Consider the following 16,135-nt stretch of genomic DNA (forward strand, 5'->3'; position numbering starts at 1 on the left):
AGAGAGAGACAGAGTGAAAGAGAGTCAATGTTGGCTTCAGTTTTTATAGATATTTATGAGATAATAGAACTCAATTAATAGAAATCTATGTAATACATCCCTCATTACCATTGTACCTCTATTCTAAAATAGGTAAGTTGATATCAAAAAAAGTCTCAGTTCAAATACACTTTTAGATTATGTAGTTCCCTTGTAGGGAAGTTGTTGGAGTCTTTAATCTCTTACTAACATTCTATTTTTAGGACCCTATTCTTACTAATACTTATTAGTCCTCTTCTTATTAGCACTAATGTGCCTCATTTCTTACTAAGACTCTATTGTTTTCCCAGTATAACATAAGGGTATTGATATTTCCTTGTTCCTATGTTCCCTAAGTGTTTGTGGGCTAGGTTCCCCCACTAGGTAAGACCAAGACTTGATTTCAACTGACAGACACTAACAGAAATTATTAATTCTTCATGAGAAGCCAAAGTTAAGCAAATATATACCAATTGTTCTATAGTTTTGCAAATAGAAAAACAATCGACCAAATTAAAGTGTGCACAGTGCTATGAGGGCAACATAAACCCACTCAGTGATCTAAAATATGGTTTTTCCCATCCATCTTCATTTCTTGTTGGTTTCAGTGCCAGATGTTTTAGGATTTCAAGCGTCTTTACATCACCCGAATAGCTGCATAAGTAATTAAGGCATATGTGTGTGTATGTGTGTGCATGCACACATGCATGTGCATCTTGAAAGGATTCTTGTCTTTCATTTCCTACATTTAAGTCTGAGAATATAGAATTTGAAAGCAATAGAAAGGAGTTTTGTTTGAATTCAGGTAAAGCTGGGTTTGAATTTACCTGTCAATATTCATCTGTGTGAACTCAATTAGATTACCAAATGTGGTGCCTCAGTTTTTTTCATCTATAAAAGGGGGATAATAATAGTCCTAATTTCATAGGGTTGAGTGAGAATGAAAATAAATGTAAAGCATGTAGCACAGTGCTTTCAATAAAAGAAAGAAAATAATAAATAGTAATTATGATATCAAAGACCTTCAAAGTTTTGGAAGGTTTTTGGAGAGACTCCACAAATAAGGAGAAAATACAGACAAATTTCATTTTCTTTATGGATTCATTTTGTACTGAAATGTATATTACCAGAGCACATTGACTGGGAAAGCCAGTGTACTACTTATAAACATGATCTATGCAATCATACAGTTTGGAGTTGAAATCCTGGCTCTTTCAGCTGATAAACTTGGACAAGTTATCTAATATCCTTGAGCTCTCAGATTTTTGCCTAAAACAAAGTGTTTATAATAGCTTCTACCTCACTGGGTTGTGAGCACTAAATGAGTGCTAAATTCATATTAAGCCATTCAGAACAGTGCATGATGTATACAATAGATAGCAGCTGTCACTATTGTCATGGTGTTGCTCAACAAATTAAATAATGGCAATGGTAGAAGAAACTTAAGAGATCATGTGATCCATGATTTGGAAACCATCATTTTATAAATCTGAGTAGTCCCAAAAAAGGGAAGTCACCAGACCAAGGTCAATCATTTAATTAATGGCAAAACTGTGTGTCAAACCTAGGTTCCTTGCCCTCTCATTAGTACTATTTCTACTCTACTGGAGATGCTTGTAGAAATAGTAATATGAGAAAGATTTTGCAAGCAGCCTTCATGGGTTGCCATGCTCCTACTACTTCGGAATTTTTTAAATGTTATATCATCTTTATCATTTACTGTCATGAGAGGTGAAATTTTGCCATGTTTTTCATCCTAACTGTCAGCTAAATACTCCAATTTTCCAGGTGGATACTCTGGTCAGTGGCCATTTCTAAAGCTTTCAACCTCACAATTGTGATCATTGGTTTTATCCTCCCCATCCCCCTATCCCTTCCTGTAACATCGACAACAAACAATTGTATTTATTTTTTATAGTTCAAAATAAAATCTATGGCCTTAAAAGTCATCTTCATTAATTTTATAAAAAGCAGGCTTCAGAAACTATTTGACCAGATTTGCCAAACTGCACCTGCAATTGTTTGTTTTTAGATTGAAAAAAATAAGATTCAATAGACACAAAGATAAAACAGAATTTAAATGGAAAGAAAAAAATTAAAGTTTCTCCTAGAATCTTAGAGTTGGAAGAATTCTCAGAAGTCATTAGATCTACTTCTTGCTCAGTAAATAATATTTTCCCCCTTCCCATGTAACAGTCATTGAGCTTCATATGTTAAGAATCATAGGAGCAGAAATTGGTCAAGATGGTGGAGTGGAAGGATATGGAAATTGCCTCCTGTCACAAATGTATGAAAAATTTATGTACAAGTGAAACAATTTTCACTCAAAACTAACTGGAAACTGGCAGAATGAACACTGTACAACAAGGATTGTAAGAAAGATCGACACATAATCCAGTAGAAAGGGAGGAAAAGTGATCTGAGTGAAGTGAGGGAAACAATTGCTGGAACCTGCAAAGTAGTGCATCAGAGTTCAGAGACAGCCCAGATATCTGTCTGCTACTGAAATGAGCTGAGAGTCCACATGGTGTTGCCTTGCTTCAGCATTCCCCCTCTCTGGAGCAACGATCCTGGTGTGGAGAGAGGGGAAAACACACACTTAAAAGGAAGAGAGCTAGCTTGATTCTGACCCTCAGGGCTTCTGTTCTAGCAACTTGGGATCAGACCCAGCCATTAATTGGGTGGTGACACCATGACAGGGGGTATCTGTCATGACAGGTGGGACTGCCTCAAACACAGCAACAGCTCTTTCCCTTCATCTCTAGCGATACCCCCTGTCATGGTGATACCTGCAAGCAGACTCTGAGAAAAGATATGACTTGCATCAACATCAAATATGCTCTCCCACTAAAGGCATTGGAAACAGAGTCTGTATAGAGAAGTACCAACATGACAGAAACCCTTCAAGACTACAATAGGTAACTGTTTCATCTAAATTCACAGAAGCAGAGAAAGCTAAGCAAATGAAAAGCAGAAAAAATTGATCTCAAAATAGCAAGCTACTGCTAAGTCACTTCAGTCATGTCCGACTCTGTGTGACCCCATAGACGGCAGCCCACCAGTCTCCCCCATCCCTGGGGTTTTCCAAGCAAGAACACTGGAGTGGGCTGCCATTTCCTTCTCCAATGCATGAAAGTGAAAAGTGAAAGTGAAGTCGCTCAGTCATGTCCCGACTCTTGGCGACCCCATGGACTGCAGCCTATCAGGCTCGTCTGTCCATGGGATTTTCCAGGCAAGAGTACTGGAGTGGGGTGCCATTGCCAAATAGCAAGAGAAAAGAAAAACTTGAAAAAATAATGAAAAATAATTTATTAGACTAAGTATTCAAAGCATTAATAATAAGAATGTTAACTGAACTGGGGAAAAGAAGAGATGAACACTAGGAGAATTTTTGCAAGAAACTAGAAAATAAAAAATCCAATCAGAAATTAATAATTCAGTAGTGAAAAAAAAACACACTCATAGGAATGACTACAAGACTAAATGGTACAGAAGACCACATAAGTGATCTTGGAGACCACATAAGTGATCTTGGAGACCACATAAGTGATTGAAATCATTCAATCAGAAGAGCAAAAAGAAAAACAAGTTTAAGAAATGAGAACAGTTTATGAGATCTCTGGAACAACAATAAGCATAACAACATTTACATTATATGGGTCTCAGAAGAAGGAGAAACAGAGAAGAGATTGAAAATGTATTTGAGGAAATGATAAATGAAAACTTCCCAAACTTGAAAAAGGAAACACATATCCAGGTACAAAAAGCATGTGTATGCATGCTAGTTCACTTCAGTCGGGTCCAACTCTTTGTGACCCTATGGACTATAGCCCACCAGTCTCCTCTGTCCATGGGATTCTCCAGGCAAGAATACTGGAGTGGGTTGCCATGGCCTCCTCCAGGGGATCTTCCTAACCCAGGGATCAAATCTGCATCTCTTACATCTCCTGCATTGGCAGGCAGGTTCTTTACTACTAGTGCCACCTGGGAAGCCCACACAAAGCATAGAGGGTTCCAAACAAGATGAACACAAACACACCCAAACAAAAACATATCATAATGAAAATGGCTAAGTTTAAAGTGGAATTGTAAAGGCAGCAAGAGAAAAACAGAGTCACATATAAGGGAAACCCCATAAGGTTATTAGATGATTTTTCTGCAGAAACTTTGCAGATCAGAAGAGAGTGGCATGTTATATTAAAAGTGCTGAAAGAGAAAAATGTGCTAGGATACTCTACTGAGAACGACTATCATTTGGAGTCAAAGAACAGATAAATAACTTTTTAGAGAAGCGAAGGCTAAAAGAGTTGATGAATACTAAACCTACTCTAAAGAAAATGTTAAAGAATCTTCTCTAAGTGGAAAATAAGTAAGAATTTATAGAAATGAGGAAAATCCTGCTAGAAAAGGCAAATGTAATAGTAAAGACTGAGGATCCACCCTAATAAAGCTCCACAAAAATTTAAAGACGAATTAAAAAAGAAACTATAACTAAAATGGTTCAGGGATAAACACAAAAATGTAACATATGACATCAAAAACACAAAATATGGAAGAGGGGAGTAAAAAATGAAATTTTAGAATGTTTTTGGTCTTATGTGGCTATCAGTTTAAAATGAGTACATATAGTTATGCATCAACATATATGAACATTATGGTAAACACAAATCAAAAGCCTAAAATAGATACACAAAAGCTGAAAAAGAAAGGAACACAAGCATAATACTAAAGAAAACCAACAAACCACAAGAGAGGAAAGAACAAAGAAGAATTAAACAGAAGAAATACAAAGAATGCAGAAAAGAAGCAATAAAATGGCAATATATGTATGCCTATCAATAATTATTTTAAATGTCAATGGACTAAATTCTTCAATCAAAAGACATGATGGCTGATTGGATAGAAAACCAAAATCCACCTACAAAAGACTCACTTCAGAGTTAAGACACATACAGACTGAAAGTAAGGGGATGAAAAAAGTATTTCATATAAATGGAAATGATAAGAAAGCAGTAGTAGCAATATTCATATGAAACAAAATAGACTTTAAAATAAAGATAACAAAAGACAAAGATAGACACTATATAATGATAAAGAGATCAATACCAGAAGAGGATATTACACCTGTTTATACATTACTGACTGGGGGATTTTTGCAGAAACTAATATATGTGGCCAGCAATTTGTTATGTAAGTGAATATTGAAATATCTCCAGTCAATAATGAGCAGGTAACAAAAGACAGATTAATATGTTTCCAGTCAATAAGTTGTTAATATATATGTACCCAATATAGGAGAAGCTAAAATATAAAACAAATACTAACAGACATAAAGGGAGAAATGCAGAATAATATAATAATAATAGGGGATTTTAACCCTCCACTGCATGAAAGGACAGAACATCCAGACAGAAAATCAATAAGGCAGCAGTGGTCTTAAATGACACAATAGACCAGTTGCACCTGAGAGGTATATACAGGTCACGACATCGAAAAACAACAGAAGACACATTATTTACAAGTGCACACAGGAGAGCTCTCCAGGATAAATCAAGTACAGGGCCACAAAACAAGCCTCAACAAACTTAAGAGGGTAGAAATTATACCAAGCATTTTTCTGACCACAACAGTACTGGCATAAAAACAGAAATATACACCAGTGGAACAAGATAGAGAACCCAGAGATAAACCCACACACCTATGGGTACTTTATTTTTGACAAAGGAGGCAAAAATATACAATAGGGCAAAGACAGCCTCTTCAATAAGTGGTTCTGGGAAAGCTGGACAGCTACGTGCAAAAAAATGAAGTTAAATCACTACCTAATGCCATACACAAAGATAAACTCAAAATGGATTAAAGACCTAAATGTAAGACCAGAAACTAATAAGCTCTTAGAGAAGAACATAGGCAGAACACTTGATGACATAAAGCAAGATCTTCTATGATCCACCTCCTAGAGTAATAATGGAAATAAAAACAAAAATAAACAAGTGGGACCTAATTAAACTTAAAACCTTTTGCACAGCAAAGGAAACTGCAAACAAGGTGAAAAGACAACCCTCAGAATGGGAGAAAATAACAGCAAAGGAAACAACTGATAAAGAATTAATTTCCAAAATATACAAGCAGCTCATACGACTCAATACCAGAAAAGCAAACAACTCAATCAAAAAGTGGGAAAGGGACCTGAAGAGACATTTCTCCACAGAAGACATACAGATGGCTAACAGGCACATGAAAAGATGCTCAGTATCACTCATTATTAGAGAAATGGAAATCAAAACTACAATGAGATACCACCTCACATTGGTCAGAAGGCTGCTAAGTCACTTCAGTCGTGTCTGACTCTGTGCAACCCCATAGACGGCTGCCCACTAGGCTCCTCTGTCCCTGGGATTTTTCAGGCAAGAATACTGGAGTGGGTTGCCATCTCCTTCTCTGATCCATGAAAGTGAAAAGTGAAAGTAAAGTCACTCAGTTGTGCCCAACTCTTAGCGACCCCATGGACTGCAGCCTACCAGGCACCTCCATCTGTGGGAATTTCCAGGCAAGAGTACTGGAGTGGGTTGCCATTGCCTTCTCCGACTGGTCAGAATGACCACCATCAAAAAGTCTACAAACAACAAATGCTGGAGAGGGCATGGAGAAAAGGGAATACTCTCTTGCATTCCTGGTGGGAATGTAAACTGATACAGCTACTATGGAAGACAATATGGAGACTCCTTAAAAAGCTAGGAATAAAATGACCATATGACCCAGCAATCCCACTCCTAGGCATATATCCTGAGGAAACCAAAATGAAAAAATACACATGTACAACAATGTTCATTGCAATGCTATTTACAATAGTGAGAACATGGAAGCAACTTAGATGTCCATCAACAGATGAATGGATAAAGAAGCTGTGGTACATATATATAATGGAATACTACTCAGCCATAAGAAAGAACACATTTGAATCTGTTCTAATGAGATGGACAAAACTATAGCCTATTATACAGGGTGAAGTAAGTCAGAAAGAGAAATATAAATATGACACATATATATGGAATCTGAAGAGATGGCATTGATGAATTTACTTTCAGGGCAGCAATGGAGAAACAGACCTAGAGAACAGACCTATGGACATGGTGGGAGGAGAGGAGGGATAAGGGGAGATGTATGGAGAGAGTAACATAGAAATTTACAATACCATATGCAAAATAGATAGCCAATGGGAATTTGCTGTATGACCCAGGGAACTCAAACAGGGGCTCTGTGACAGGCTGAAGGGTAGGATGGGAGGGAGATGGGAGGGAGGTCCGGGAGGGAGAGGACATGGGTGTACCTATGGGTGATTCTTGTTAATGTATGACATAAAACCACAAAATTCTGTAAAGCAATTATCCTTCAATTAAAAACAATTTTTAAATACTTTAAAAAAATAAAGAAAAATGGGAATAGCACAAACACGTGGATACTAACCAATGTGCTATTGAAAAACTAATGAGTCAATAATGAAATCAAACAGGAAATCAGGAAATATCACCAGACAAAGGAAAATGGAAACCTAACCCTCCAAAATCTATGGATGTAGCAAAGCAGTTCTAAGAGGGAAGTTTGTAACAAACAATATGGCCTTCCTCAAGAAACAAGAAAATTCTCAAATGGACAACCAAACCTACCACCTAAAAGAATTATGAAAAGAAGACCAGGAAAAGCCCAAAGTCAGCAGAAGGAAGGAAATAACAACAATCAGAGAGGAAATAAATAAAAGAGATAAAAAATAGTAGGAATGATCAATGAAACCAAGAGTTGTTTTTCTGAAAAGATAAACAAAATTGATAAACCTTTAGCCAGGTTTTTTATTAAGAAGAAAACAGAGAGAACCCAAATAAGCAAAATAAGAAATGAAAAAAGAGAAATAACAACCAATACCACAGAGATACAAAAAAATCATTACAGAAAACTATGAATAGTATTATGTCAAAAAATTGGACAACCTAGAAGAAACAAATTTCTAGAAACATACAACCTGCCCAGACTGAATAAAGAAGAAACAATTTAATAGACATATCAGTAGGAGTGAAATTGAACTTGTTATAAAATAAAGCTCCAAGCAAATAAAAGTCCAGGACTAGATGCCTTCACAGAAAAATCCTACAAAACACATACAGGAGAATTAATACATAAATGTCTCAAACTATTTTTAAAAATTGAAGAGGATGGAGTACTTCAAAATTCATTCAACAAGGTCACCATTAGCCTGAAAACAAAACCAAAGATAATACAAAAAAAAAGTGAGAAAATTACAGGCCAATATTTTTGATGAATATAGGTATAGAAATTCTCAACAAAATACTAGGAAAGTGAATCTAACAATATGTAAAAAAGATCATACATCACGATTAACTTGGATTTATTCCAGAGTCACAAGTATGATTCAACATTCCAAATCAATCAATGTGATACACTACATTAACCATGGGAACAATATAATTCACATGATCATCTCAATAGATGCAGAAAAAGCACTTGACAAATTCAACATCCATTCATGATGAAAACTCTCATCAAAGCGGGTATAGAGAGAACAAGTCTCAACATAATAAAAGCTGTTTACAACAAATCCACAGTCAGCATCATATTCAACTGTGAAAAGCTGAAAGCCTTTTCTCTAAATTTAGGAAGAAGATAAGGATGTTCCCCTCGCCCCCTCTCCCACTTGCCACTCCTATTTAACACAGTATTGAAAGTCCTAATCACAAATAAGAAAAATAAGTGAAGGGTATACAAATTTGAAGGAAAGAGGTAAAATTGTCACTATTTGCAGATGACATGATACTTTAAATAGAAAATCCTGAATTCTCCATCCAAAAACTATTAGAACTAATGAATGAATTCAGCACATTCTCAGGACACAAAACTAATATATAGAAATCTCTTGCTTTTCTATACACTAATAATGAACTATCAGAAAGAGAAATCAAAAATATCCTGCTTAAAATATTAATAGCATCAAAAGAATAAAATACCTAGGTATAAACTTAACCAAAGAAGTGAAATAACTGTCTTCTGAAAACTATAAAACATTAATGAAGTAAACTGAACATGATTCAAAGAAATGGAAAGGTATCCCATGCTTTGGAATTGGAAGAATTCATATTGTTAAAATCGCCATATAAAATTGCCATACTACCCAAAGTAATCCACAGATTTAATGCAATCCCTATCAAAATACACATGACATTTTTCACATAAGTAAAACAAATAACCCTAAAATTCACATGGAACCACAAAAGACTCCAAATTGACAAAGCAATTTAGAGAAAAAGAAGAAAGCTGGAAGTACAAAACTCTCAGATTTCATACTATTCTATAAAGTTACAGTAATGAAAACAGAATATTACTGGTACAAAAACAGACACAAAAATCAATGGCATAGAAAAGAGGGCCTGGGAATAAACCCATGCACCTATGGTCACTTAATCTGCAACAAAGTAGGCAAGAATATACAATGAAATAAAGATAGTCTTTTCAAGTGATGCTAGGAAAATGGGACAGTCACATGTAAAACCATGAAATTAGAGCATTCTCTCATACCATATACAGAAATAAAGTGAAAATCATTTACAGAACCTAAATGTAAAATCTGAAAACATAAAAGTCATTTAAGAGAACACAGAACACTCTTTGACATAAATTTCAGGAACATTTTTCTTGGATCAGTCTCCCAAGGCAAAAGAAATAAAAGCAATCATGGACAAATGGAACTCAAACAGTTTTATAAAAGATTCGCAGAGCAAAGGAAACCATCAGCAAAACAAAAAGACAATCTACAGAATGACAGAAAATATTTGCAAATGATTTGACAAACATTTTGTCAAAAGTTTGATAAAACAAAACAATATCAAAACTAACCCTATCAAAAAAATGGACAGAGCAGTGTTACAGAATCGGTTTAAAATGCAGACTCTTAATGGTGACAAATAAAAGATCTTATTTGTGGTAAAAAAAAAAAAATGGACAGAAGACCTGAATAGAAATTTTTCCAATAAAAAGACATACAGGTGAATAATAGCAACATGAAAAAAATGCTCAGTATCACTAATTATTAGAGAAGTGCAAATCAAAACCAAAATGAGATGTCACCTTACATTGGTCAGAATGGCTATCATCAAAAAGTCTACAAATAACAAACAAATGGCAAGGATGTTCAACAAAGGGCAACTTTTACACTGTTGTTGAGAATGGAAAGCGGTATGGAGGGTCCTCAAAAAACTAGAAATAGAACTACTCTTTTATATATCAATTACACTCCTAGATATTTATCTGGAAAAGCAAAAATATAATATCAAAAAGATATATGCACCCTATTGTTCATAGCAGCACTGTTTACAAAAGCTAACATATGAAAGCAATCTAAGTGCCCATCAACACATAAATGGATAAAGAAGAAGTGTCACTCACACTCACTCATTTACTACACACATACACACACACACCCCACAGGAAAATAACTCAGCCATAAAAATGAAATTCTTTCCATTTGCATAAATATGGATGAACCTATAGAATATTATGCATAGTGAAATGTTTGACGGAGAAAGACAAATACAATGTATCACTTACATGAGGAATATAAAAAATATACCTTAAAAAATACTACCAATGAACGTGTGTAGCAAAACAGATACAGATTCCCAGATATAGAAAACAAACTAGTGGTTACCAGTGAGTAGAGAAAAGGGGAAACAGGAAAGATAGGGTTATTGGGTTAAGAGATACCAACTGCTACACATAAAATAGATAAGCAACAAGAATATATTATATAGCACAGGGGATTATAACTATTATGCCATTATAATGTCATAACTTTTAATGGAGTATAATCTATGGGAAAAAAAACTGAATCATTATGATGTACACCTGAATCTAATATATATTGATTTACAATATATATTATAAATATTGTAAATCAACTATACTTCAAAAATTAATTAGTTAATTAACTCTAGAGACTTCCCTAATAGATATCATGGCTTCTTTGGTGCAAAAATAGACAAACCAGCAAATTAGACCATATATTATAAGGAAATATAATATATGACAGATTCAGCACTGAGATATGTGAGCAAAAGATGAACTATTCAATAGTTAGTGCTCTGGAAGTTGGTATCCATATCTTTTTTAAAAAATGATAATGGATGCCTATTTCACATTTCACACAAAAAAACTATTCTAAATTGATTTAAAAATTAAGTATAAAAGTAAAAATCTTTTACATAGCAAAATACAAAAATGTCTTTACAATTGCAGAATAGGAAAGGATTTCATTAACAAAAGCAACAGCAAAAACTAAAGAAAAGATTTGGGGGATCTGACTCCATTAACACTAATGTCTGGAACACTGACAACACCAAATGCTGGTGAGGATGTGGAGCAACAGGAAGTCTCATTTCTCACATTTTTGAATGGCTCTCACTTTTGAATAATAATAAAAAAAAAAGCTCACCTTATATTCCCATAAAGTGCAAGCCACTCAGTCATGTCCAACATGGAACTCTCCAGGCCAGGAAGATTCCAGGGGATCTTCCCAACCCAGGAATCAAACCCAGATCTCCAGCATTTCAGGTGGATTCTTTACCAGCTAAGCCACAAGGGAAACCCAAGAATACTGGAGTACGTAGCCTATCCCTTCTCCAGTGGATCTTCCCAACCCAGGAATCAAACAGGGTCTCCTGCATTGCAGATGGATTGTTTACCAACTGAGCTATGAGGGAAGCCCTTTGGAAAAGGCAAAACTATGAAGACAGTAAAAGGATAGGTGGTTACCAAGGGTAGAAGGAGGGGAGAAATGAATGGATGGAGAAGATTTTTCAGGGCAGTGTAATGAAACCATAATGATGGATACATGTCATTATACATTTCTCCAAACCCACAGTATATAGTGAACTGTAATGTAAACTATAGACTTTAGATGATTATGTGTCCATGTAGAATAATCAGCTATAACAAATGTACCCTGCTGGTGGTGGATGCTAATAATGAGGGAGGTTATGCATGTGTGGGGACAGGAAGTATACAGGAAATTTTTTTGCCTTTTCAATTTTGCTGTGAATATAAAACTGCTCTAAAAAAGTAACGTCTTAATACAAAAATTAAACAGTGAAATTTAAAAAGAATCGTAGCAGTAAGGATTTTAGCAATTATGTTGATCATTTGCTAGGTAAGAAGATAGAGGGCAAGAGGAAAAAATTCACTCCACTATCCTTCCAGGATATTCCTCTAGATTAAAAAAATAGGCAAAACACTGATCTTCAATTGAATTTTTCTTTGAGGATTGAAGGAGCATAATAAATGGTTTGGGTTTCCTCCTCTTTGATTGTGTTTCTGCAACATCTACTAAGACCATTAAAGCTCTAGGACAAGATGGTAACAGAGTAGGGGTGAAGTTAGATGTTGATAAGATGGGGGGGGTGAGGAAAAGAAGGAATATTTAAAGGCATAAACTTTGAAATTTTTCAAAGGAAATCAACAATTAGGATAAATGTTTTGTTCCAATCACTTCTCTTGGTTAAGCTATTACTTCATAGCAGTGCTATCCTACAACTTTCTGTGATTATAAAAAATGTTTTATCTCTGTGTTATCCAATATGGTAGTCATTAGCTACGTGTGGTTTACTAACACCTGAAATATGGCTAGTTTGATAGAAGAACTGAATTGCTAACTTTAATTAATTTAAATAGTCACATGTGGCTACTGGCTACCATGTTGGAAAGAATAGCTCTGGAGCTTAACAGTAACATTTTTTTTTTCATTCAGCTGGATAGTCCTCCCTGTTTTATTTCAAGAAATTGCTCCTGAAGAAGAAATATATCTTTTACTGACACATTTTATGATGGAAGAAAAAATTCCAAATGCTATCTCTGAGTTACGAAAATATCTTAAACAAGATATTTTCCTCTCTGACAATAGTTCACCTATTCTCATGCCTACAATATAAATTGCAGCATAAGTTGCATGATAGTATGCTGTAGATTCATGTCTAAATGCAAGACTTATGTTAAGCTTACTGTGCCTTTTCTTGCAATATTTGTTTCCTGTGGTACAGACTCTATCTGATCTATCTCATGGAACTGTTGCGAATATCTACAGAAATAACTGATATATAATATTTTATATAAAGTGCTGTGAAAAGGTAAAGAGGGATTATCTATATTTGATAGATGAGGAAACCAAAGCCCAGTAGGTGAAATAAAAGGCCAGACTGATCTCGAAGTGGCAGAGCCTGAATGAGAACACAGATCTCCTGAAGTATTTCTTCTAAAGGAGGATTTACAACTTATGATTTCATGTCTTGCAATAAACAGTGATCCAGTACATCCCATCCCTGTGCCAGAGCCAAGAGGAGAGGGGGAGAAAGGATGATGCTTACAAGTTATCAAAATAACATAGTTCAAATGATTATTGTAATTTTTAGTTGCTGGTTTGGGTCTCACAGAATTACAGTTCAATTAGAGAATTTCATTGTCTACTAATACAAGTCGTTCTAATGTCACTTCGAAATTTTTCTATAACCATATTCCTGATGCTGTTTTATGTCAGATAAATATTTGTGTTGCCCCATCATATTTGTGTCTAAAATCTGTTGTCAAAAGTTATCCAGCATATCACAGATCCCATATCCCATTGTTAAAGTGGTTGAGCAAATTCTTTAGTTCAGTTCAGTTGCTCAGTCATGTCTGACTCTTTGTGACCCCATGGACTGCAGCATGCCAGGCTTCCCTGTCCATCACCAATTCACAGAGCTTGCTCAAACTCATGTCCACAGACTCATAATGCCGTCCACCATCTCATCCTCTGTCTTCCCCTTCTCCTCTTGCATTCAATCTTTCCCAGCATCAGGGTCTTTTCCAATGAGTCAGTTCTTCACATCAGGTGGCCAAAATATTACAGCTTCAGCATCAGTCTTTCCAAGGAATATTCAGGACTGATTTTCTTTAGGATTGACTGGTTTGATCTCTTTGCAGTCCAAGGGACTCTCAAGAGTCTTCTCCAACACCACAGTTCAAAAGCATTAATTCTTCAGTGCTCAGCTTTCTTTACAGTCCAACTCTCACATCCATACATGACTATTGAAAAAACCATAGCTTTGACTATATGAACCTTTGTCAGAACAAATTCTTAAACAGGTGTCTTTTTTTCAGGATTGTGTCTTTTCTGCTCAGATACAATTCAAGCCAAATGAATGCATACGTCTATGAGTAAACAATGAGGAAGCACATGTTGGGATTAATCCATTATGCACACATGGCCTTGCTGTCAACCAAAGTTCCCTTCCCTCCTCACCCCCACCACCATTTTAGAAACCAAGCTGAAGCTCTGCAAAACTCCCAGACATAGCTCTTGGGTATTTTCCTTAGTCCATAAACTTCGTTAAGTGGTCTGGAACAAACAAATTCAGTCCAAGTGGAAAATTTTAGAGAAAGAGTCTCTTCAGTGAGTCTTGATTTATCCCATACTGCTTTACTCTAGTATGATGGCAAGAATCTTTTATGCTTTAAAAGATTTTTTGCCTTTCTTTTTATGTGTCACCATTGCTGAAGGATCATGAGCAGATAATTGTGCTATTATTGAGGCAAAGTTGTTGACAACAGAGTAAGTCCTCAAACATTCCCTTTCCTAACTGGTCCCATTTGTCTTCACTAGGATGTGTTTTATGTCTTTTAACACACCTTAGTTTGTTGTTTATAAAAAAAAAAAAAAAACAACTATATTTTGTGGGCTTGCCATGCCATTGTGTAATTGACTTTCTCTGTCATCAGCCAGGCAGTATATTTTATTGCAGTATTTCTGAAAAGGATGTTTTGTTGGACATTCACATCAAAATCACCTGAGGAAGCAAATTTGTGAAGTGCAGATTCTTGAATTATACCCCAGATCATTATGTAAAATACACTTTAAGAGCCATTGCTTTAGTGAAAGCCAGTTCTTCACAGAGCAATCTTCTAGATCGTGAATAAATGAAAAGAACAATAGAAAAGCATAATTCCTTAGATACCTAAGAATAGTCACATGACCATGACTTAAAACTATACCAATTTTCAAATTGAAACTAATTTACAGCAGTAACCTAATAACCAGAAGAAAGTGAGAGAAAATGCAGCAGAGAAAATCATTTTTTATTTAAAACAAGTGTATAATATCTCTATACAGTTGAGCCAATTTATTGCTACCCAAATGATCATAAAAATTTCAGATCCAGAGTACTATGCTGAAATAGAAGGCAAATCTTCATGGTTGTACAGCATTACTAATTTCATAAATTAAAGAAAATATTACCAGGTACCAACTATGTAAAAAGTACCAAGTTTGCCACTGTAGTTCTAGACTGAGTCCTAAGAAGGTGTCAATGAGAAAAGGTTTATGTTTTATGCTTAATATTTACCTGAAAATAGAGTACCATCAACCTAAACATTTGCCTATTAACTCTGTTTTTCAGAAACTGTTATTCCAATAGGGCCAGGACAGGCAAGATTAATATATTAGTGCGTGTTTCTGGGTGTCTCTGTGTGTATATCCATGCATGTCAATATATGGTTAATATATACTGGAATATTAATAAGATACTAAATGCATTCTTAAACATCATCCTATTGAGTTTGCATAAGTCTGATTTCTGATAGTTCAGAAGGAAATAAATCCAGTGATTACAATGTTCTATATGATCGTGAATCAACAGATGTAAAATCAGTTTACCTCTCATCATTTCAAGTGTTTATAAGCAGGAATAATTTTCAAAGAAGTTAACATGTGCCTGTATATATATGTCATAAATAAAATCCAGTTTGTTTCTTAAAATTAAACATATTTACTCTGTCTTGTAATTTTGAATGCTTGATTTACAAGGTGCAGGAAAAATAATCAAGCCTACTTCAATCCAGAATAAGACTCAGTGCAACTTGGACAAGAAAATAAGATGCCTTTCTCCATATCTGGAAGATACGCCTTTCTCCATATCTCCATAATAGTCCCCCCTAATCCATGGTTTCACTTTCTGTGGTTTCAGTTACCTGTAGTCAATCATGGTTTGAAAATATTAAATGGAAAATACCATAAGTAAAGAATTTA

This window comes from Ovis canadensis, chromosome X (genome assembly GCF_042477335.2).
Source record: "Ovis canadensis isolate MfBH-ARS-UI-01 breed Bighorn chromosome X, ARS-UI_OviCan_v2, whole genome shotgun sequence".
NCBI classification, from domain to species: Eukaryota; Metazoa; Chordata; class Mammalia; order Artiodactyla; family Bovidae; genus Ovis; species Ovis canadensis.